At 45.0% G+C, this 23,697-nt stretch overlaps 1 protein-coding gene across 1 annotated transcript in view; it reads left to right on the forward strand.

Moving 5' to 3' along the window:
• Positions 1-23,697, forward strand: part of ntmt1 (N-terminal Xaa-Pro-Lys N-methyltransferase 1) — a 70,009-nt gene that overhangs the window by 2,823 nt on the left and 43,489 nt on the right. Inside the window, exon 3 of the mRNA XM_057818869.1 lies at positions 4,148-4,223. The gene's annotated coding sequence lies outside the window, so the exon portion shown is untranslated. The remainder of the gene's footprint in view (positions 1-4,147; positions 4,224-23,697) is intronic.

The following is a 23,697-nucleotide window of genomic DNA, read 5'->3' on the forward strand; positions in this document are numbered from 1 at the left end:
TATTTTTTTTATTGTAACAAAAATAATGTACCAAAAGTTTTTTTTCACTCCAACACCAGGGGGTGCTGCAGCACCCTGAGTACCCCACTTCCCGTGTCTTATTATCATGAAAAATTGTGTCTTATCTGTAGAACGAATGAATACTAGTATGGTGCCTTTACAAGAATATGCAGGGAAACGCATTCCGCCACCTCTCATGCTTTTGGATCAGTGAGCTGAAGGAACAATGACAATACAAAATCCCACTCATCTCATCGGTCGAAGTACTGTCGCTTGCCATGATGATCAGACAAGATAAGACAACATAAGAGATAAGAGGTTTGAGGTTTGGCTTTATCATCCAAGACTTGGGGTGCGTTCAGGTTCGAGAATAGCGCATGTGTGTTGTTTTGTGCTGTTTCTTAGCAAAGATATACCACACAGGATGTGCTAGCACTCTGTTTCTTTAATAGCACATATAACTTCAACATTAACACAAACGTATGGCTCTGGGCAGGCTGTGTCTCTAACTCACTCCCGCATCATGTGAGGAAAACAATATTGGTGCCGTGTGCACTTCAGAATATTACAGCAAGTACTTCTTATGACTCCAGGCTGTTTGTCCCTGCTCATTCAATTAGACAATGCTTTTCAAAGGTTGCTAACGTTTCTGTGTTTGCTACACCTGAATGCTAGCCTCGTTCCCATCCCCCACTGTCAGCCAGCAAGAATGCTGCTTCCATCTTGAGGACGGCAGACACTTGGAGGGTGACGGGAGAAGTAGGGGAACGAGGCTACCTGAATGCACCCCCTGGATAGATGCCATGGAGGTGATTGTGATTGGCTGAGGGTAGAGTCATGTGTCATGGTAAGCCAATCAGAGCTTGTTTTCACACACAAACCGGAACAGCGTGTGCGGCAAACACACACACGCAAAACAGATGCAGAAGGGGAGGGATATGATGGCTGAGCATTCAGAGGAAAATTTGTCCTTTACGAGGTGGAGATATAAACACTATTTCAGGTCAAAATACTTGAAGTAAAGTAGGCTATGTCTACTTGACCAGTTGTCTCAGGTTGTGAGAGTTAGATTTAATTTATTAACCTCACTTTATATTGTTTACTGCTAATTGTTATTTTATTATATTGTTTGCTGTTTATTTTTGTTGCACTTCAAGTGTAGGATAAATCTGTTGCTGGTGAAGTGCAATAAATATTACAAGGTTCTATAACACAACTACCTGTCTGTTCTTCTCTATTCAATTGACTCGAATACTGCTCAGAAAATTTCAAACTCTTTGACATACAACAACTTCTTTTTAAAGTAACGGAAATTGTTACTTTCCCTGGTAACTAGTTACTTTTACTATAGAGTAATTCAGTTACTAAGTCAGTTACTTTTTGGAAGAAGTAGTGAGTAACTATAACTAATTACTTTTCTAAAGTAACGTGCCCAACACTGCTCTTCACTCTTCGCTTGGTGTAAAGAAATCAACTGTGGGAGCAATTATTAGAAAATTGAAGACCACTGATAATCTCCCTCGATCTGGGGCTCCATGCAAGATCTCACCCCGTGGCGTCAAAATGATCACAAGAGCGGTGAGCAAAAATCCCAGAACCACAAGGGGGACCTAGTGAATGACCTACAGAGAGCTGGGACCACAGTAACAAAAGCTACTATCAGTAACACAATGCGCCGCCAGGGACTCCAATCCTGCACGGCCAGACGTGTCCCCCAGCTGAAGCCAGTACACGTCCAGGCCCGTCTGCGGTTCACTAGAGAGCATTTTGATGATCCAGATGAGGATCAATGATGATGATGAATGTGTAACGGTCAGATGAAACCAAAATAGAACTTTTTGGTAGAAAAACAAGTTCTCGTGTTCGGAGGAGAAAGAATACTCAATTGCATCATACCCACTGTGAAGCATGGGGGTGGAAACATCATGCTTTGGGGCTGTTTTTCTACAAAGGGACCAGGACAACTGATCTGTGTAAAGGAAAGAATGAATGGGCCCATGTATCGAGAGAATTTGAGTGAAAATCTCCTTCCATCAGCAAGAGCATTGAAGATGAGATGTGGCTGGGTCTTTCAGCATGACAATGATCGCAAACACACAGCCTCGGCAACAAAGGAGTGGCTTCGTAAGAAGCATTTCATGGTCCTGGAGTGGCCTAGCCAGTCTCCAGATCTCAACCCCATAGAAAATCTGTGGACGGAGTTGAAAGTCCGTGTTGCCCAACGACAGCCCCAAAACATCGCTGCTCCAGAGGAGATCTGCCTGGAGGAATGGGCCAAAATACCAGCAAGAGTGTGTGAAAAGCTTGTGAAGAGTTACAGAAAACCTCCGTTATTGCCAACAAAGGGTACATAACAAAGTATTGAGATGAACTTTTGGTGTTGACCAAATACTTATTTTCCACCATGATTTGCATATAAATACCATGATTTGCATATAAATTCTTTAAAAATCAAACAATGGGATTTTCTGGGTTTTCTTTCCACATTCTGTCTCTCATGGTTGAGGTTTACCCATGTTGACAATTACAGGCCTCTCTAATAATTTCAAGTGGGAGAACTTGCACAATTAGTGGTTGACTAAATACTTCTTTGCCCCGTGGTATGTATGGGACTAGATGCGAAATGACAGACACGGCGGCGTTAGCAACATGTACAGTATAGGAACTAGATGCGTTAGTAAACAGCCGCCATCTTAAAGCAGTAAACTTCTTAGGAAGGCTCTGTTGTAGAGAAACTTCCTAGCGGACCTAAGTAACCTTTTATCTAAAATACTCCTAAATCGGCAAAATCTTGACTTGAATCTATCTTTAAATGATGAAACAATTTTAAAACTTCCACATGTCAAAAGTAGTCAGAAGGGAACTAATGCAATAATGAGACCAATTTTAACGACTTTTAACTCAGGGTAAAGGGTAAATTAGGGTAAATTGGGCTAGGGCCAATTGTCCCAAAAACCTTTTAAACTTCACATAATGTGACCTATGTTTTATTTTTTTATTTTTTATTTATTTATTTATTTATTTTTGAGGGGGAAAAAAAACAAAACATGAAAATTATCACCAGTTACTTTGCCAAGTAACTAAGGCTACGTTCATACTACAGGTCTTAATGCACGAATCCGATTTTTTGTCATATCCGTTTTTTTGGCGTGCCCGTTCAGACTGCTTTTATCCATTGAGACCGTTCAAGTATTACGCATGCGCACTAATTCGCAGTCCGACACGCGCTAAGCAAGAAGACCCGCATGCGCAGAAGCATCAAAACAAATGACACACGTCATCCGTCATTCCAGGGATATCATGTTTTGCTTTTCAAAAGGAGGACACAAATAACAGACATAAATAATCCCCATTTAGGCTTATATTCAAAGTTTATATGGCTCGATAGCATGCACGCACTGTCCGTGCACGTCACACACATATGGGCAGTTTGCCCCGACTCTCTCTCGGCCGTGTAAGCAATGTTGAAATATTGCTCACTTGTAACAGAGAAAACTGAGCATTCTCAGGCTTATCCTCAACCCATTTTTATTTTTTATGACTGTTGTGAAGCCCAGCCCTTCCCCGAAAGCCGTGTTCACTGCAAGCTAGGCGCTAATAACGCACAGGTGCATCGCTACGGTAACGACTCTCTCGCTATTTGATGACGTAATTGCTGCATGAAATCCGATTTGCGGGACTGGACAGTACAGACCGCCGCGATAGTCTGGAAAAATGTGGCCCAGATCGGATTTAGACCACATACGAAAGTGACCCAGATCGGATTTGAAATGGTCCCGTTCTATGCGACATGTCACGTTCAGACCGTCAAATTAATGCCTCACTCGAGTCGGAAAAACACGAAAAAATCGGATTCGTGCATTAAGACCTGTAGTATGAACGTAGCCTAATTACTCTTACATTCAGGTAACTGAGTTACTAACGCAATTACTTTTTGGGAGAAGCCATTTGTAACTAAAATAATTACTTTTTTAAAGTAAGATTAAGAACACTGGTGTTTACATGCGCTCATACTTGCGTGCCATTAGTAAGACCTGCTCGCAAAACAAAAGTCAGCATTATAAAAAAAAAACTTGTGCGTCATTAAGTCAAAAAATACGTGTCGGGTATGTCGTAACCAGGGAATTACCTGTATGTTTTTTTTCAGGGAGTTGGCAACCCTACCTACATGCTAACCAGCATTACCAGCCCTGATTGGACAAAGAGCCATCGCAGATTACATGGTAAGCACAACTGGTGGACAGATGTTGAATTACTGAAAATAAATTGTGGATGTTTTTTTTTTGTTTTGTTTTAATCTTGGTAAATTACTCCCGTGCTACAATTAAGCTGTAGCCAATTTCATAAAAAGAACATCCTACTAACAGTGTGGTGATGGGAGTGTGATGGGAGTGTGATGGTCTAGGCATGTTTTGTTTTTCAGGACCTGAACAGGGGGGAAAATGGGACGTATTGTCACGTTAAAGAAATATTTCAAGTTGAGTTTCTGTAATTTGATGCAACACTGGTACAAACATACAATATATTAATCATATAAGTACACTAGCTGTCCTAATACTTCAGTTTAATATGTTGAATTTGTCACAGGACCATAACTTTAATAAAAGTACATACAGTTGCGTGAATGTGTTAATCTTAATGACAGAAAAGCACATTGTTGTTATTGTTGTAGTACCAAGAAACCACAAAAAATAAGGAAACCATCAAGACAATAATTAATCAAAACCACAATAGAACCGCTATAATCATTTCACATTACTCAGAAAACATATTTGCGTAACTAAGAGAAGTGGTCTCTTGAGGAATCCGACATTTCAATGCTGTTAAACATTAATGAAGCTATAGTAAGGAAAAAATAAAATGATCGGTGTAGCTTCAGAAGGACCTAGGATGTTTCATGGAACATCTGGGAAATGAGTCTTATTGCAAGCCCTTCCTGTGGTTTTCTTGCCTGCAAGAGATGCCCTTCCTGTGTGTTGCCTAGCAACAGGGAGGGAGAAATAGATGAGGTGATGAGTGAAGGTGAGCAGGGGGAGATTGGAGAGAAAAAAAAAGAAATGAGGGGGTGATAAAGCCTAGTTCATATTTTTTTCTTGTCAAGCTTACGAAGATTGTTTCATATCTATGCAAAAAACCTTGTTAATCAAAAAATTACAACAAACCATTGGTTTAAGGTGATACGAATTCCATGGTGCAATGGTGAACACGAAAGAACCAGCACTTGGAAGTAGTAGACCTTCCCCTGAATGAGAAAAATGCACTTTTGCTGGAGCCTTTTTCACCCCCTTCTGTTCATAATCATTCAATATTTGATATAAATACCCTCTCTTTCATCGAATACCCCAAAAATATTTTTGATTTCTGTCCTTGAGAGAATTGAAACCCTGACGGATCTGCGGCACACATACTATATGCTCCTGCTTTGCACCTCCCCCAATCTCCTCTTGGCTTTCTCAGGCCCCTGCTTCTCATCAGACTCACAGGTATTCAGGAATGTTTGTGGATTCTATTTGTTAATATTCTAATAGCTAATATTCTATTAGTTTTTGTTTATATTGTAATTTATTAAAGTTACATAAGGATCTTGGGTAACCGGTACTGCACATTCTCGTACAGTACATTTTCAAGGTCTTTGTATTGTCTGGGACTCGACTACCAAAAAAACTCAGTTTTGGGTGTGGCCTAGTATAAGTCATGGTCTTAGAGGGCTTTCACTTTACCACTGTTTGGTTCGTGTTAAACGGAACAGAGTTCTTTTTCTCAGATATTCCGCTTAGTTTTGTAAATGTGAACACACCTCCGAACTCTAGTTCGGACCAAACAAACGAACTCAAAAATTGTGGGTCTCTGTCCACTTTAAGCGCATCCTGCTTCCTGCTACCAGGTTGCGCATATGCTACATTACGTGCAGCGTCACACCATGCTCCCTCTCCTTCGCTCTGCTACGAGGGAGGTTTTTCCTCTTCTAAATTTTTCCAATCAGTGAGTGCGCCTTTATCCATGCAAAGTGGGATGCTGAGGTAGGGTGAGCGCTTCCATAAGGTCAAAATGGAGGACTTTTTTTCTTCTTCTAAATAATACATCAGACTTGCGTGTATTTTCAACAACAATAAAGTTTTGCACAGTTTATAGATCATATTTATGTAACCAAATAGTGAAAAAATACCAATTAAAGGTAATTTTTTTTTGAACAATTTATTTAGTTTACAGTCCTGTGTTTTCAAATTGCAACGTGCCCAAAAACAAATCTTGTTTTGAAACGGTGTTCTGCCAAAATATCCTACACGGTGAAACGTTCTACCAATGCCCAGCGCGCTTGCGCTTGCATGCGCACATCAGTTGAAAACAGCAAATATTATTTTTATTGTTTTATTTATGTTTTTATTACCGTATTTTTCGGACTATAAGTCGCACCTGAGTATAAGTCGCACCAGCCATAAAATGCCCAACAAAAAGGAAAAAAAACATATATAAGTCACACTGTAGTATAAGTCGCATTTTTGGGGGAAATTTACTTGATAAAATCCAACACACAGAACAGATACAGTAGGTCATCTTGAAAGGCAATTTAATATAAAAATACAATAGAGAATAACATGCTGAATAAGTATGTATGATGTTACATGATGCATGAACAATGAAATGCAAATATACTGTTATCACCAGGACGATACGGCTCTGTCCTGGTTATCAGGGGCGGACTGGGACTAAAAAGCAGCCCTGGACTTTGACTCAGCCCAGCCCAAAAGAATCACTGTACGAAGGGAAACACAGACCCTCTAGGGGGGTCCGGTTTTTATGTTTAATTGTAAAATGCATCAATTTTGTGTACTTTGAGAGTAAAATGAAGAAAATGTGTCTAGACTGTGACTGTCTGACTTGGGGCGCTCAAAGTACTGCAAGGCTGAACTGGAGTTGGATTCATCCTCTGCCCTAGCTCTATGATCAACCTGAATAAACAAATGAAATAATTTATTTTTTAAAGCAAGTTTTATGAATCCATTTTAAAGCAAGTTTTATGTATCCAATTAATTATAACACCTATCCAGTGTTTATAAAATGACTTCATTGTTTATGCCATAATTAATCTTGCCACACAAATAATACATTTCAATGAAAATACAATAAACATTTCAAGACAAATCCTGTATACATAACCTTCATAGGAAAGTATTAACCAGAAAACAAAACGATATATAAATGATTAAAAATATATATCAATTTAATTACCTAAATTGCTCTAAAGTAAAACCATTCATTTTATTAATATTTTGTTATATTTCTTCTGAATTAATATTGCTGCTGTGTGTGCATGCGTTGTTTTACAGCTAAAATACTAGCCCTTTAGTTGCCATTTATTTCATTTAAATTGTAACTACCTGGTGGATAACAATTGCCAATATCCCTAACAAGTAACCCTCTTCATTCCATCTCAGCCCGGTGGCACCTAGAAAGTCCGCCAAAGCTCTTATCGCTCTATCCTGCCCCTTCGTGGGCCACAGCAAGTCTTTCAGAGTCACAGCGCCTTGCAGCGATGGCCCACTTCTTCGTTCTCCTCCTATCAGATTGGTGGTTAACAGCCAGGCTGTTATGACCCTGTGGGTCAATTGTTCTTTTTACTGCTTTTTCCACTGTGTGTGTGCGTGAGTTTGGTGGCTAATTGAATGAATTAGGTGCAGGTGCTGCTGATTCAACCACTCCTGATTGGTGACCCCTCATTGGCCAAGGTGTGGACTTCCTGGCCTATTTAAGAAGCCTGCCACCAGCACTCGTCCTCCTCGTCAGCCAGACCAGCATTCAGAAACGCCAGTTTGTGTGTTCGGTTCAGCAGTGATTCCTGTTCGAATAATCTTTGTACATATTGTAAATAGTTGAGCAGTAATGTAGGAGGGAGATGCCTTTTTGTTTTGCACAGTTTTCTCCTGTTTTTGTTGCAAGGAGGTAGGTAAAGGAAATGTCTTTAATTTGACCTTTTTAGTTTTGTTAGGGAAGACAGGGTTTTCATAGATTGTTTTGTTTGTTATTTTGGCGACTGTCTCCCTCTGAGCCAAATAAAGAAACTGCTCTTGACTTTTTTTCGTTTTCACTGGCTTTTCTGGGTGAGGGTTTGACGGGAGGAGCACACCCAATGTTGCGTCCTGAAACCCCTAGACCGGGGCGTAACATGATTTGGGGGCTCGTCCGTTGCTTTTTTATCGTCGTTCGTCGCCTTTCCTGGTGAGTGTCTTTGGTTGTTTTCTGCCTCGTTGGCTGCTTTTGGTTGGCAGTTTTTTCTTTTTGGTGGTGGCGACTATGGAATTTAATGTAGAGGATTTTGTTATCAATCCGACCGTACAGGTACTTGAGAAATGTAGAAAGGACGATCTTGTTTTAATTGCACACGCTTTTGAGGTGATTGTGCCTCCTAACATCAGGAAACCTGAACTACGTGAGCTCCTGTTCAATGTGTTAAAAGACAGGGGTTTGTTTGGTGAGCCAGCCCCGACAGAGGGGCCAGGTGCTCTGCCTGGTGTTCCCCCACTCCGTACCTCCCCAAGTCAGGCTGCTATGTCGGCCGAGGAGCTGAGGATAACGCTTCGCATAAAAGAGGTTGAGGTGAGACACAAGGAGTTGGAGGTGGAAGCCATGCATCTTCGGGTGAAAGCTCTGGAGCTAGAGCGGGGTGCGGCTCCTACAGCCAGCCCCTCGACCCCACAGTCACCGCTCACAGGTATGCCTCATGAAGGGTTTGATGTTAGCCGGCACATCGCATTAGTTCCACCTTTCAGAGAGTCTGAAGTGGACTCGTACTTTAATGTGTTCGAACGTGTTGCAGCTACATTGAATTGGCCAAAAAAAGTGTGGCCCTTATTGCTTCAATGTAGATTAGTTGGAAAAGCCCAGGAAGTGTGCACCTCGCTGTCTTTAGAAGACGGCCTAAATTACGATGTTGTGAAAGCCACCGTCCTTCGCGCGTATGAGTTAGTGCCAGAGGCATATAGGCAAAAATTTAGAAAATGTGGAAAAACTGCCACCCAAACCTATGTAGAGTTCGCGAGGGAGAAAACTACTTTGTTCGACAGATGGTGCCAAGCTAGCAAGATTAAGAATTTCGACAATTTACGTGAGTTAATATTGATGGAAGAATTTAAAAATTGTCTTCCTGAGAGAATAGTCGTTTATTTAAATGAACAGAAAACCACCTGCCTTACTGACGCCGCGGTACTGGCAGATGAGTTCGCATTGACACACAAACATGTGTCCTCACCAATAACCCGTCGTGATTCAGCTACCATTGACAAACCTCGATCCCCTAAAACCTATCGCCGTAACCCTGTCACCGTTTCTTCAGTTACAGAAACCCGTGAATGTTTTTACTGCCATGAGCGAGGACACCTGATTGGCTCCTGCCCCATCTTGAAAAGAAAAGAATCTAAAAGCGCCAAACCACCATCCTCAATAGCATCAGTTCAGACCAGAAAATCTGCTGCTAGCGTGAATCTAGCAACACCAAAACACCAGGTTGACGCAGATTTTCAACCATTCGTCTCAAAAGGTTCAGTAACATTGGAAAACACAAAGCCGGTCGCTATCACTATTCTGCGGGATACTGGGGCAAAGCAATCGATTATTCGTGGGGATGTTCTCCCTTTTTCACCTGAGTCTTATTCTGGCTCAGATATTTTAATGTTGGGTGTAAAACTGAGTGAAGTGCGTGCACCTTTGCATTTTCTGTATTTGACATCTTGTTTTGTAACAGGCAAAGTAAAAATTGCAGTTAGACCCCAGCTCCCGATCGATGGAGTTGATTTGATACTCGGGAATGATTTGGCCGGTGGGAAAGTCTACCCTTCTCCCGAGGTAATCGAAAATCCGTGTTCTGAAAGACATGTTCCTGATCAGGTGGTGGCAGATCTACCTTTATTTCCTGTGTGTGCTGTGACTCGTGCTCAGGCACGAAAAATCGGTGACTTGGTGGATCTTAGTGACACATTTTTGTGCTCTAACAATCCAACAAAGACACTCCCAACCCGTAAAAAAGTAGTTCCTATTAAGTCTCATTCTGTTAATGATGATCTGACACTATCAGTAGACAAAGATCAGCTAATCGCAGCCCAAAATGGCGACAGTAGTTTGTCTCATTGTTTTGCCTTGATCAAGAATCCCAAAAGCCTAAAATCAGTTTCTTACCACCTTGAAAATGGGGTCCTAATGCGCCTCTGGTCGCCTAGTTCAGGTTTTACGCACGACTCTGTGTGCCAAATTGTCGTCCCAAAACCTTTTCGTACCCAAGTTCTGTGTTTAGCCCATGATCATTGTATGTCTGGCCATTTAGGTGTTAGAAAAACCTATAACCGCATCCTCCGTTTTTTTTTCTGGCCAGGACTAAAATCTGATGTTGTGAAATATTGTCAATCCTGTCATACTTGTCAAGTGTCTGGTAAACCTAACCAAGTAGTTTCTGCTGCACCCCTTAGGCCAATTCCTGTTGTTGGTGAACCCTTCTCGCATGTTATTGTAGACTGTGTTGGTCCCCTTCCACGAACCAAATCAGGTAACATTTATATTTTAACTATCATGTGTGCTTCTACTCGCTTCCCTGAGGCTATCCCCTTGCGCTCTCTGAAAACCCGCGCCATTGTAAAAGCACTGGTAAAGTTCTTTTCTACATTCGGCCTTCCGAAAAGCATTCAAAGTGACCAAGGGTCAAATTTCATGTCTAAAGTCTTTGCTCAAGTCATGTCAGAGCTCAATATTAAACATCATGCTTCCAGTGCCTACCATCCCGAGAGTCAGGGTGCATTAGAAAGGTTTCACCAAACACTTAAAAGTATGCTTTGTAAATTCTGTACTGAGTCAAACAGAGAATGGGATGAAGGTCTACCTTTGCTGCTATTCGCCATTCGAGAAACTCCTCAAGAATCCCTTGGCTTTAGTCCAGCCGATTTAGTTTTTGGCCACACTGTACGTGGACCATTGCGCTTACTTCGTGAAAAGTGGCTTTCTGATAACTCAAACCCTGAACAAAACGTGTTAGACTATGTTAGCTCTTTCCGAGAAAGACTGCATCATGCATGCGATTTGGCCCGTAATTCAATGAAGGTTGCCCAAAGCAACATGAAAATCCGTTATGACAAAAAGGCCGTAGTGCGAACTTTTCAGCCTGGTGACCAGGTTCTTGTGTTGTTGCCCATCGTGGGTGCTGCGTTGCGTTCAAAATTCTCTGGCCCGTATGTTATAGACCGAAAACTTAGTGAAACCGATTATGTACTTCAGACCCCTGATCGCAGGAAAGACTCGTGTATGTCACATCAACATGTTAAAACCATATATCGACCGTGATAAGAGTACCGCTGCCCCTATTACTGCTTTGTCTGCTGCACAGCCACCGTACCATCCTAGTGTTGATGGGCTGAATGAAAAACACAGCTCCACATCCTGTGCACGCCTTCAAAACTCTGAGGTCTTGATGAATCTGGAGGTATACTTAGCGCACCTTTCAAGCCCTGCTCGCTCTGACATATGTAATCTCATCCACAGATATTCGCGCTTGTTTCAAGACATCCCCTCCCAGACAAAGGTCTTGGAACATGACATTGATGTGGAGGATCATAAGCCAATCAAACAGCATGCCTATCGTGTGAATCCGACAAAACGTGCCATGATGGAGAAAGAAGTAAGGTATCTTCTTGATCATGGGTTCGCCGTCCCAAGCTGTAGCGCTTGGAGCTCCCCTTCGCTGCTCGTACCAAAACCTGATCAGACATCACGTTTCTGTACCGATTACCGCAAAGTTAATGCCATCACTAAACCTGACTCGTTCCCATTACCTCGAATGGATGACTGTGTTGATAGGCTAGGCTCTGCTAAATTTGTGACCAAATTAGACCTTCTCAAAGGCTATTGGCAGGTCCCGCTAACAAAACGTGCTTCGGAAATAAGTGCCTTTGTCACCCCTGATCATTTTTTACAGTACACAGTCATGCCATTCGGACTTCGAAATGCACCAGCTACTTTCCAACGGCTGATGAATATTGTTTTAGGTAGCGTTCGTAATTGTGAGGTCTATCTAGACGACATAGTTGCCTATTCTCAAACATGGCCTGAACATATGAAAACTCTTGGTGAAATATTTGATCGTTTATGTGCTGCCTCTCTGACATTAAATTTAGCAAAATGTGAATTCGGTAAAGCAACCATTACCTATCTGGGGAAAAAGGTCGGTCAGGGCCAGGTTTGCCCTGTACTGGCAAAGGTTCAGGCCATCAATGATTTTCCAGCACCCCAAAACCGCCGTGACCTCAGGCGTTTTTTGGGGATGGCTGGGTATTACCGGGCATTCTGTAAAAATTTCGCTGACGTTGTTGCTCCACTGACTAGTCTGACCAGCACCAAATCCCCTTTTCGTTGGTCCGATAACTGTCAGCTCGCGTTTGAAGCCACTAAAGTCCTCCTCTGTAGTGCGCCTGTGCTCTCAGCCCCGAACTTCGCTCGCCCCTTTAAAGTAGAGGTCGACGCCAGCGCACTTGGTGCAGGTGCCGTCCTCCTGCAGGAAGACGACCGTAATGTTGATCACCCAGTTTGTTACTTTTCGAAAAAGTTTAATAAACACCAGTTACACTACAGCACTATAGAAAAGGAGGCTCTGGCCTTGTTACTGGCTTTACAACATTTTGAGGTGTACATCGGGTCAAGCTCTGTGCCCACTCTTGTATTCACTGACCATAACCCACTCGTGTTTTTGACTCAGATGCAGAATAGCAACCAACGTCTGATGCGCTGGTCCTTGTTATTGCAGGATTTCAACATCGAGGTTCATCATAAAAAAGGAAATGAAAATGTACTGGCTGATGCATTATCCCGAGCACTCTGAATCGCACATTTACACTGGGGGGTAAATGTCCGATTTTTAGGTGGTGGGGTGTTATGACCCTGTGGGTCAATTGTTCTTTTTACTGCTTTTTCCACTGTGTGTGTGCGTGAGTTTGGTGGCTAATTGAATGAATTAGGTGCAGGTGCTGCTGATTCAACCACTCCTGATTGGTGACCCCTCATTGGCCAAGGTGTGGACTTCCTGGCCTATTTAAGAAGCCTGCCACCAGCACTCGTCCTCCTCGTCAGCCAGACCAGCATTCAGAAACGCCAGTTTGTGTGTTCGGTTCAGCAGTGATTCCTGTTCGAATAATCTTTGTACATATTGTAAATAGTTGAGCAGTAATGTAGGAGGGAGATGCCTTTTTGTTTTGCACAGTTTTCTCCTGTTTTTGTTGCAAGGAGGTAGGTAAAGGAAATGTCTTTAATTTGACCTTTTTAGTTTTGTTAGGGAAGACAGGGTTTTCATAGATTGTTTTGTTTGTTATTTTGGCGACTGTCTCCCTCTGAGCCAAATAAAGAAACTGCTCTTGACTTTTTTTCGTTTTCACTGGCTTTTCTGGGTGAGGGTTTGACGGGAGGAGCACACCCAATGTTGCGTCCTGAAACCCCTAGACCGGGGCGTAACACAGGCGCATTGCTGCCACCTGTCGGATTAGGTGCGAACTGTAGATAATCATAGAGGATAAAAACAGTGGTGTGTGTATGGCGGCCGTCGGCCGTCCAGAGCACCGGCCATTCTGTGATCCTCCAGAAGCTACAGATTACCAGTCCGCCCCTGCTGGCTATACAGCGAGCTAAACTCCTAAATGACGATGCTGGACGTCCGTATAATTTGCTGAATCAATTTCGTCCTCCATACCAAACAGGTTCGCATCAACGTAAATAAATGATAATTAGGTGCTATTACAGCAATGACACAAACGGTTAGCATGCGTTCGCTAGCATTAGCACATCGTTCAAACAACCACACCACTGGTTCTAAGTGTCCGATTGCGGGTGGAAATCACACAGCAACAACAGAAAAGATGATACACACAGGCGTTGCCTCTGTAGAGACATTTTACAAGCATAAACAATGAACGTGGGTTCGCAGCCATGTTTCTCTCTCTCACCCACTCGCTCAGAGGCGCTGCATAGCTGTCCTTCTTCTGGCGCGTGAGCGCTCTTCTTCGCGTAAACAAGTGCGAGTGCGCCCCCACTTGGGCGTGAAAGCGCCACAAACTAAAAGCATGCATTTCAATATAAAAAAGTCAATAAAATTGAACACACATTGCCAAAGGCAGAACGCGAACGTGGCCATAGCTATTAAGAGTTATTCAGATAACTATGGAATAAAGAACATGCTAACTGCTAGGGTCGCGGAACTGGTGGGGGGAATCCCAACGCAGACAATAGGGAAACAGATGAGACTTGCCAAGTTTATTGAGCAGAAGACGATTGATTGCGGGGGGAGGCACCGTAGACGCCAAAGTGGATAGCAGGTGGGTTGACGGTCCACTCGTAAGCGAAGGTAACCGAGGAGGGGCGCACTGATCAAGTCCTGGAGGCGAGAAAAAGGTCATAAGCCGGGTGTCAATTTCAAGATATATACTAGGAGTGCGAGAACAACTGACGAGGAAACCAGACGAGGTGATCGGGCGACGTGGTGGTACGTCCGCTGGGTTTTTAAGCTGGCTGATGATGACTCACAGCTTGCCGCTCCACCCGTCTGACAATCGACCTGTAATTAAGCAAACTCCCCTCACCTGAGGCAGGGCTCAGGAAGGAGGGGCAGAGGCCCTAACAGGACACCCCCCCTCCCACGGGCACCACCTAGTGCCCGACGGAGAGCATCGGGATGTGCACGGTGGAAATCCCGGACGAAAGCCCGAGACAGCACCCACCGGGACGGGACCCAGGAGCACTCCTCAGGACCATAGCCCTCCCAGTCCACGAGGTACTGAAGCCCCCTGCCACGGCGCCGGACGTCCAACAGGCGCCGCACCCTGAACGGAGGACCCCCATCGACCGACAGAAGTGGAGGAGGGGGTGTAACGGGGGGACAAGGGACAAGAAGAAACCGGTTTGACCTGGGAGACATGGAACGGACGCGGAAATGCCGAGGGAGCTTGAGACGAATGGACACGGGGTTGACCACCTTGACAATCTCGTACGGACCCACAAACCGGGGGGTGAGTTTAGCCTAACCAGTCTTCACTTGCAGGAACTTCGATGACAGCCAAACCTTCTGGCCCACAGTGTAAACAGGTGCTGGCGTGCGACGACGGTTGGACTGGGCAGACGTTTTTTTGTGAGGCCCATTGGAGCGCCGTGCGGGCCTGGTTCCAGACCCAGGAGCATCGGTTGACGTGGGCCTGGACTGACGGGACAGCGATGTCTTGTTCCTTTGAGGGGAATAACGGCGGTTGATAGCCAAGGTAGCAGAGGAACGAGGACATACCGGTTGAGGCGTTCGGGAGTTGTGGGCATACTCAATCCACGGTAGCTGGTCACTCCAGGAGGCAGGATGGGCCTGCGTGGTGCATCGGAGGCGGCTTCTAGCTGTTGATTTGTACGCTCGCAATTCCCGTTAGTCTGCGGGCCATAGCCGGAGGAGAGACTCACCCCGATGCCCAGCGTTGCGCAGAAAGCTTTCCACAAATGGGAGGTGAATTGCGGTCCCCGGTCTGAGACGGCATCTGCTGGGATACCATGTAGGCGGAGGACATGCTGTGTGAGCGGAGCAGCTGTCTCTGAGGCGGTGGGGAGCTTACGGAGAGGAATGAAGTGGGCTGCCTTGGAAAACCTGTCCACTATTGTGAGGATCACCGTGTTGCTGTCGGACGGAGGGAGACTGGTGACAAAGTCGAGGGCGATATGTGACCAAGGTCGGCTTGGGATGGGCAGTGGGTGTAGAAGTCCAGCGCTGGCCCTGATGGACGTCTTACTGCGTGCGCAGACCGTGCACGCCAGGACAAACGATCGGGTGTCTTTCACCATGCTCGGCCGTCAAAACCGCTGCCGTAGCACTGCCAGTGTTCTCCTAATGCCGGGGTGGCAAAACAAGCGAGATGAGTGAGACCATTCTAGTACCTGGGCACACAGGTTCGTTGGAACAAAGAGGGTTGACTGTGGTCTGTCACGAGGGCCGGGCTGGTTCTTGAGTGCCTCTTTCACCTTCCCCTCGATCTCCCACTCCATTGCTGCAAGAAAGCAGGTCAGTGGGAGGATAGTTGAGGGCTCCGCCTGTGACTGACTCCTTTGGAACTGCCGGGACAGGGCGTCAGGTTTTGTGCTCTTGGAACCTGGAATGTAGGACAGGTTAAAATTGAACCGGCAAAAATACATGGCCCACCGAGATTGACGCGGGTTGAGCCGTTTGGCGGACTTGAGATATTCAAGATTTTTGTGATCTGTGAGCACAAGAAACGGTACGGATGCGCCCTCCAGATGGTGGCGCCATTCCTCCAGAGCCAGCTTCACAGCCAGGAGTTCTCTATCGCCGATACTGTAGTTCCGTTCGGCAGGGGACAGCCTACGGGAAAAATAGGCGCAAGGGTGCACTTTCCCGTCAGCCCTGCGTTGGGACAACACGGCACCCACCCCCACCTCGGAGGCGTCGACATCGACAATGAACTGAAGTGGCGGGTCAGGATGCACCAGCACTGGAGCTGTGGTGAAACGGGCTTTGAGGTCACGGAAGGCTGCGCTGGCAGCATCAGACCAGCGGAACGGCATAGCTGTGGAGGTCAGGGCTGTGAGAGAGGCAGCTATTCGACTGTAGTTGCGGATGAATCGGCGGTAGTAATTGGCAAAGCCCAGGAAGCGCTGGAGCTGTTTTCGGTCAGCAGGAAGTGGCCAATTCAGGACCGCGGAGACCTTAGCTGGGTCCATGCGTAGTTGGCCTTTGCCAATGATGTAGCCTAGGAATTTGGTCTCGGGGACGTGGAACTCGCACTTTTCTGCTTTAACAAAGAGCTTGTTCTCCAGTAGACGCTGGAGCACTTGGCGGACGTGCTTCTTGTGTTCCACGGGGGTGCGGGAGTATACCAGGATGTCGTCGAGGTAGACCACAACGAATCAATTGATCAGGTCCCCGAGGACATCATTCACAAGGTTTTGGAAGACGGCAGGGGCGTTGGTAAGCCCGAATGGCATAACGAGGTACTCAAAGTGACCCAGGGGCGTGTTAAATGCAGTTTTCCACTCGTCGCCCTCCCTGATGCGGACGAGATGGTAGGCGTTGCGGAGGTCAAGCTTGGAGAAGATGGTAGCATCCTGAAGGGGGGTAAACGCAGACTCGAGGAGCAGGAGCGGATATTTGTTTTTCACGGTGATGTCATTAAGTGATTGATAGTCAATGCACGGGCGTAAGCCGCCAACTTTCTTTCCAACAAAGAAAAACCCCGCACCCACCGGTGAAGAGGACGGCCGAATAATACCAGTGGCCAGGGATTCCTTCACGTACCGTTCGATCGCCTCCCTCTCCGGTAGAGAGATTGAAAACAGGCGCCCCTTGGGGAGGGCTGCACCCGGCAGGAGGTGGATAGCGCAATCGTATGGGCGGTGTGGAGGAAGCCACGCGGCTCGTTCCTTACTGAACACTTGCCCGAGATCATGGTAACACTCCGGGACCTTGGAGAGGTCAGGTGGTTCCACTTCTGGGACAGGGCAGGACGGCGTCAGTGAAGACACAAGACAGTGTGCGTGGCAATACGAGCTCCAGGTGGTTATCTTGGGGTGGGACCAGTCGATGGAGGGATTATGGTTTTTTAACCAAGGCAGCCCGAGGACAAGGGGGGAGCGAGGGCTCCTAAAAACGAGGAAGGGGCTCACCTTCCAATGATTACAGGATACGAGGATGTTGATGGCTTCGGTCTGATGGGTCACCTGGAACAAGACTTGGCCATCCAAAGCGGTGGTCTGCAAAGGGGCTGAGAGCATGTGCGTCGCCAGCCCCAACTGATGAGCCAGTTCCCCGTCAATGAAATTCTCATTCGAACTGCAGTCCACTAAGGCGGTGATGGTGCGCGACTGACCCTTCCAGGAGATAGTAACCGGGAGTTGGAGCCGGCGAGAGGGAATGTTGCTCATATGACTCACGAGTGGCCCCTCTGCTACTGGCGAGCCCGAGTTTCCCGGGCGTATTCGGCACTCGCGAAGGAAATGTCCCGCTGTTCCACAGTAGATACATAATTTGTTTTTGAATCTTCGCTCACGTTCACCTGGAATTAGTCTGGTTCGGCCCAGTTGCATAGGCTCCGGGTTGTTGACCGGGGGCGCTCCTCCGTGCACGCGCGCAGTGCTGGTTGTCGGACCGGGAGGCGAAAGAGGCCGGGGGAGAGAGACGCGGGTGGGCGGAGCCTCCAGCTGCTCCCGGCGCTGTCTCTGTCGTTCGCGTATCTTCGTCCAGTTTGATCGATAGAGTGACCAAGTGATCAAGCGAGGAAGCTTCTCTTGTGGCTAGTTAATCTTTGAGGGATTCGCTCAGTGCCCGGATGAAAACTTCCTGTAGCGCCTTGTTATTAAATCGGCTTTCCGCGGCCAGCGTTCGGAACTCTGTGGCGAACTCTGCAACGCTGCGGGCTCCCTGGCGCACCGACATGAGTCGCTTGGCAGCTTCCTTGCCCTGAATGGGGTGGTCAAATACCTTCTTTCGTCTGTGAAGCAGACGTAGGAATAGCACACGGGGGAATCCTGCTCCCAAAAAGAGGAAGCCCACTCCAAAGCGGCGTCACGGAGGCAACCGATCATTTACGCTATCTTCGCCCTGTCATCCCGGTAAGTAGATGGCTGTTGTTCAAACACCAGGCTACACTGCACGAGAAATGCCCAACATGTTCCGAGATCGCCACTGTAGGGAGCTGGGGCGGGAACGTGAGGCTCGCGGAGATCGGCTGGGGCTGGTGGGAAGTTCGGTGGCCGACGAGTGCGTGGTTCGGCCGGGCGATCTGGTGGAGGAAGCGGCGTAAGGTGTGCCTGGATGGCTCGAATTGTTTGCCCGATGTCTGCCACCTTACCATATAGGTCCTGGATGGCTTGATGGTGTCCAATACGCCATGCGGGTGGGCTGCTAGCATTGTCTGCGGGATCCATTTGTGGCCCGATCAAACTGTTAGGGTCGTGGAACTGGTGGGGGGGATCCCAACGCAGACAATAGGGAAACAGATGAGAGTTGCCAAGTTTATTGAGCAGAGGACGATTGATTGCGGGGGGAGGCACCGTAGACGGCAATGTGGATGGCAGGTGGGTTGGCGGTCTACTGGAAAGCGAAGGTAACCGAGGAGGGGTCCACTGATCAAGTCCTGGAGGCGAGAAAAAGGTCATAAGCCGAGTGTCAATATTAAGATATATACTAGGAGTGCGAGAACAACTGACGAGGAAACCAGACGAGTTGATCGGGTGACGTGGTTGTGCGTCCGCTGGGTTTTTAAGCTGGCTGATGATGAGTCACAGCTGGCCGCTCCACCCGTCTGACAATCGACCTGTAATCAAGCAAACTCACCTCACCTGAGGCAGGGCTCAGGAAGGAGGGGCAGAGGCCCTAACACTAACAAGTTTACCAAACCATCAGTGTCACTCCAAAACACAAAAATAACATGTGAAATGATATCATTATCTGTTAATAATTTCACACATAAGTCGCTCCTGAGTAAAAGTCGCACCCCCAGCCAAACTATGAAAAAAACTGCGACTTATAGTCCGAAAATTATGGGGTAAGTTTTTTTTTTTTCAACCTTTCCATTGCATCAAAATACTTTTGCCATGTTTTCCTCTGATAACTTTTAAGCATTGTTTTTTTCTTGTGGTGGATTTAAAGCTGTGTTTATCTGTTGACCACATTAGTCATGTAGTGTATTTAAACCACCCTTATTTGATATTATTACATTTAAGTATTTTCTTAAGGCATGTTTTGGTACGTTCTTCCTGTATGCATCTAAACAAAACAAGCTAAAAGCACATGGTAGTACTTAGTTTGTCAAATTGGTAGACTTTTTGCCGGTGTGGGATATTTTTGCAGAACAACAGTATTAACAAGGAACATTTGTAACAAAGGAAATTCTTAAGAACATTTTTTTTGTGTAAAAACAATGTATAATTGTTATAATTGCTATAAGAGGAACAACTTTACAAAGTTCAGCTGTAGTTATTTGGTGATCCAGAAGCAATGAAGGTTTCCGAAAAAATGTTTTAAAGTTGACGCACCGGCTGCTCCTCTCATTCTGTTATGTTTCGTGCTCTCCGCGTGACATTCTATGGCTGTTTTGCCCCTGCTGCTTACTTCCATGTCACACCGGCAAAGCGTGCAGAAACCGTGGAACGAGTCTCGACGCTTTTGGCAAGGAAATCGTGCTTTTTCGTCCATTCGTCCATGTTAAAAGATGTCCGCCGTTTTGGCACGTTTGCTCACACTGTTGTAAAATCTCTGCAAGGATATGATGTCGTCAGGTAGCCACGCGTGAGGCTTTGTTTACATTTTATTGAATAATGATATAGGACATTTTTAACTAAAGCCACTCTTGTCCAATCATAGACCAGTCCTAAAACAAGCCAGGTGATCGCCCTATGCTGGGTAATGTAGCACCCCCTTTGTGTTGGGGTTTTGGTGGATTCTTTTCTTTTTTTGTTGTTGTTGTTGTTATAACGAAATCAATAAATAATTCATATTGAAACAATAGTGTATTTAACTTTGAATATTAAATATACATTTCGAAAAAGTTTTTTTTGTTAATAACATGGTCACCAACTGACACCTTGCTTGCAACCAGGTCATGTTGGATAAGGCGCTATATTTGAACGGAAAAGTTAACTGTTGACAGAGGAGGCATAAACATGGCGCAAAAACGAATGAGCAATTTTTTTCTCTCCAAAAATAGTGAAATTTTCCGAAATTCAATTCGAGGTCGAAAACAAAGTTGATTATGATTTTATAAATGTGTGAGGAAAAGTTGGCTTCACATTTAGACCGTAGAGATCTTCAAATGGTTTGCTTTGTAGCCACATTATTATTATTTCTTTTTTTTTTTTTTTTTTTTTTTTTGCTGTTAAGTTGCCACCGTGCAGAGCGCTGTTGGATATTCATGTGCAATCTATTTGAGTGTTGTTATTTAAGTGGGTGTTAAACTGAGGCTTATTGGACCTTTTAGCTTTCAAATGTGTTTGTGTGTCATTGCGGTGTCTAGCTGCGGGGATTTGCATTATAATACACGGGTGTTTTTATTTCCAATACAAAAACTCCAACACACACTGTAGGTAAAATAGAACGCTGTCTTTGTAGTAGTAGTAGTACGTACACTATTCAGCATGTGTGTGTACTGCCATTGTGCACACCTTGTATGGAAAAAAAGCATGAGCGTGACAAATTTGGACCAAAACGGCTGTGTTTGGATGGGAAAAAACAAAATAATTTCCTCAGCATCCCCTGCTGTGAGTGACTTCCAGTGCTCCTGCGTCCATGTGATACTACTCGGAAAGTTCAGTTGGCGCAGTGTGAATACTGAACCTTTTCAACAAGTCATTTGCAAGTGTGGTTGTGAGGTAGTTCTCCAACCGGACCCTGGTCCTCTAGTTCTCATGTGAAAGTACCCTCAATCTCAGTCATTTTCTTGATTCCCTAATGATTTCATCTTCATTTGGTCTCAGTGTGTCTCGGTTCGGTCTTGGTCATCACTAAAAATGTGTGAAGTTTGATTATTGTTATCGCACATTCAAGTACACTCTGTAAGAAGCACTTCCAGTTTTGAAACTTGTCAGGTATGTTACAAACCCTTGAATGAAGAGTAGGGGAACTTTATCTTGTATTGCCAGTAGTGGAACAAATAAATGTGAGCAGGGCCCGGGTGCGATGAGCATAAATGGGACAGGGTGGGGACGCACGCCCAGTCCCTTTGTATTGGTATATTTAACATGAATTTCTTTTCATCTTCAGTAGATTTTGACAAAATATAAGATTAAAAAAGTCACTTTGCAATTTGCAACGAAACGTAGCTTGAAATAAACCTGGCTAGTAAGTATGGTAAAGTTTGCCAAAGCTTTTTCCCAACCTGATTACCTACATCAACGTTGAATTCATTTCTTCTTTCTTTGCATAAACAGACAAATGGTCAATCTGGGATATAGACCCCACTCACCAACGTCACACAATGACGTGTCGCTTTATCCGGCCGCCATATTGTCCGTCATTGTTTATCCGTATTCTCAATGGTTTCAATTTGTCGTGCAATTTATGATGCAATTCATGGAAGCTCCGGTGCTTTCAGACGCTGTAAACTCATTGGATGCGTTGCAAAAAAGGCGTTATGTGGATCCATATTTGATGCCCAAATCGATATTTTTTGACCCGCTGTCTTCACCGTCTCTGCCTGACATCTGCCACCCTGATATCTACAACTATCTTGTCCACAGAAACTCAGCCTATTCTCACAAAAGTTTGAAAAACTTTAAGAGCAGCACTCTAAGCAACATTACCCCGTGTGACCCTTTACTTCCAATTTTCTAAAATAGCGACAATCAATTAAAAAAAAAGTTGACTACGATGGCCGACGCTTCAAGGATAGGTGGATATTGGACTATTTCTTCAATAAAATACGCAACAACTGTGTCTGCCTCATTTGCAAAGAGACAGTCGCTGTTTTCAAAGAGTTCGATGTGACGCGATATTACCAAACAAGACACGCTGACATGTACAACATTACAGGGAAGATACGTAGCGAGAAATGAAAGCAACTTGAAGCTAGTTTAATTTCACTGCAGCAGTATTTCGCAAGAGCCCGAGTGTCGAAAGAGAACGCCACAAAGGCGAGATTGTTGAAATTATGAATTAAAAAATAATAATAAATCAAATGTGACACACAGAAGGGCTTGCTAAAATTTGTTTAAATATACTGTTTTACGTAAATCAGCCAAGGTAGCCCCCCACATTTTTACCACACCAAATCTGGCCCCCTTTGCAAAAAGTTTGGACACCCCTGTTTAACTGATGATCCGGAGGCGAGGCCAGCTTCTTTCACTTGGTACCAGCTAAATATTATTAAAAAAATAATGATGGCGGAAGAAATAAACATCTTGAATTTGAAACTGTATGTTGTCGGCGATTAGCCTCGCAATGATCTTAATTGTAGTTGTCAGCCCAAAACCCTCTAAATATATATTAAATGCATCTTACCAGATATAAAATGACTACTACATAATCTGTGGTGATCGTTTGGTGTCCAGTTTTCTCGTCGAATTGCAGCAGTCCATCTCGCTCTCCTCTCCGGGTCTCTCGGAACACGGTAGAACTTCAAGTCTCTCCGTCTATCTTCTCTGTTACTGCAACCAACCGCCACACACGCCTTCACTACTTTGAAAATTAATGGTAACCAGTAGAAAAACATGCCATAATAGGAGGAATTTACGTAGCGGTGATGCGTAAACACGACGAGCTGACAGACGATATGGCGCGGAGGCGTGGTTGTGATGTCATGGGGGGTCTATAGACAGAATTGGTCCATAGATATACAACCTGCCAATTCAGCAAGCTACCTGATTGCAGTCAAATGCAATTAGCCAATCAATAATTTTAGTAGCATTAGTTAATGAATGTGAAAACCCTAGCAGCAGGGGTTAATTTGTGCCCGAACACGCCGGAACAGGATCCGCCACCTCTTGATTTTGGCGTCCCTGTGTTCCGGGACTTATTTGGTCGGATCCGGTACATCTCGTGTGTAGAAAATAATAATAATATAAAAACTTTTTAAAAAAATGTATAGTATTGTACTGTAACGTTGACAAAGAGTCAAACGCTTAGCTACAGCCCCTTTCACATACTCCGAAACACTGGGAATGTCGCGGGATTAACCCATGTAGCAGTTGTGTGTGAAA

Source organism: Corythoichthys intestinalis, chromosome 17 (assembly GCF_030265065.1).
Source record: "Corythoichthys intestinalis isolate RoL2023-P3 chromosome 17, ASM3026506v1, whole genome shotgun sequence".
Classification (NCBI taxonomy): Eukaryota; Metazoa; Chordata; class Actinopteri; order Syngnathiformes; family Syngnathidae; genus Corythoichthys; species Corythoichthys intestinalis.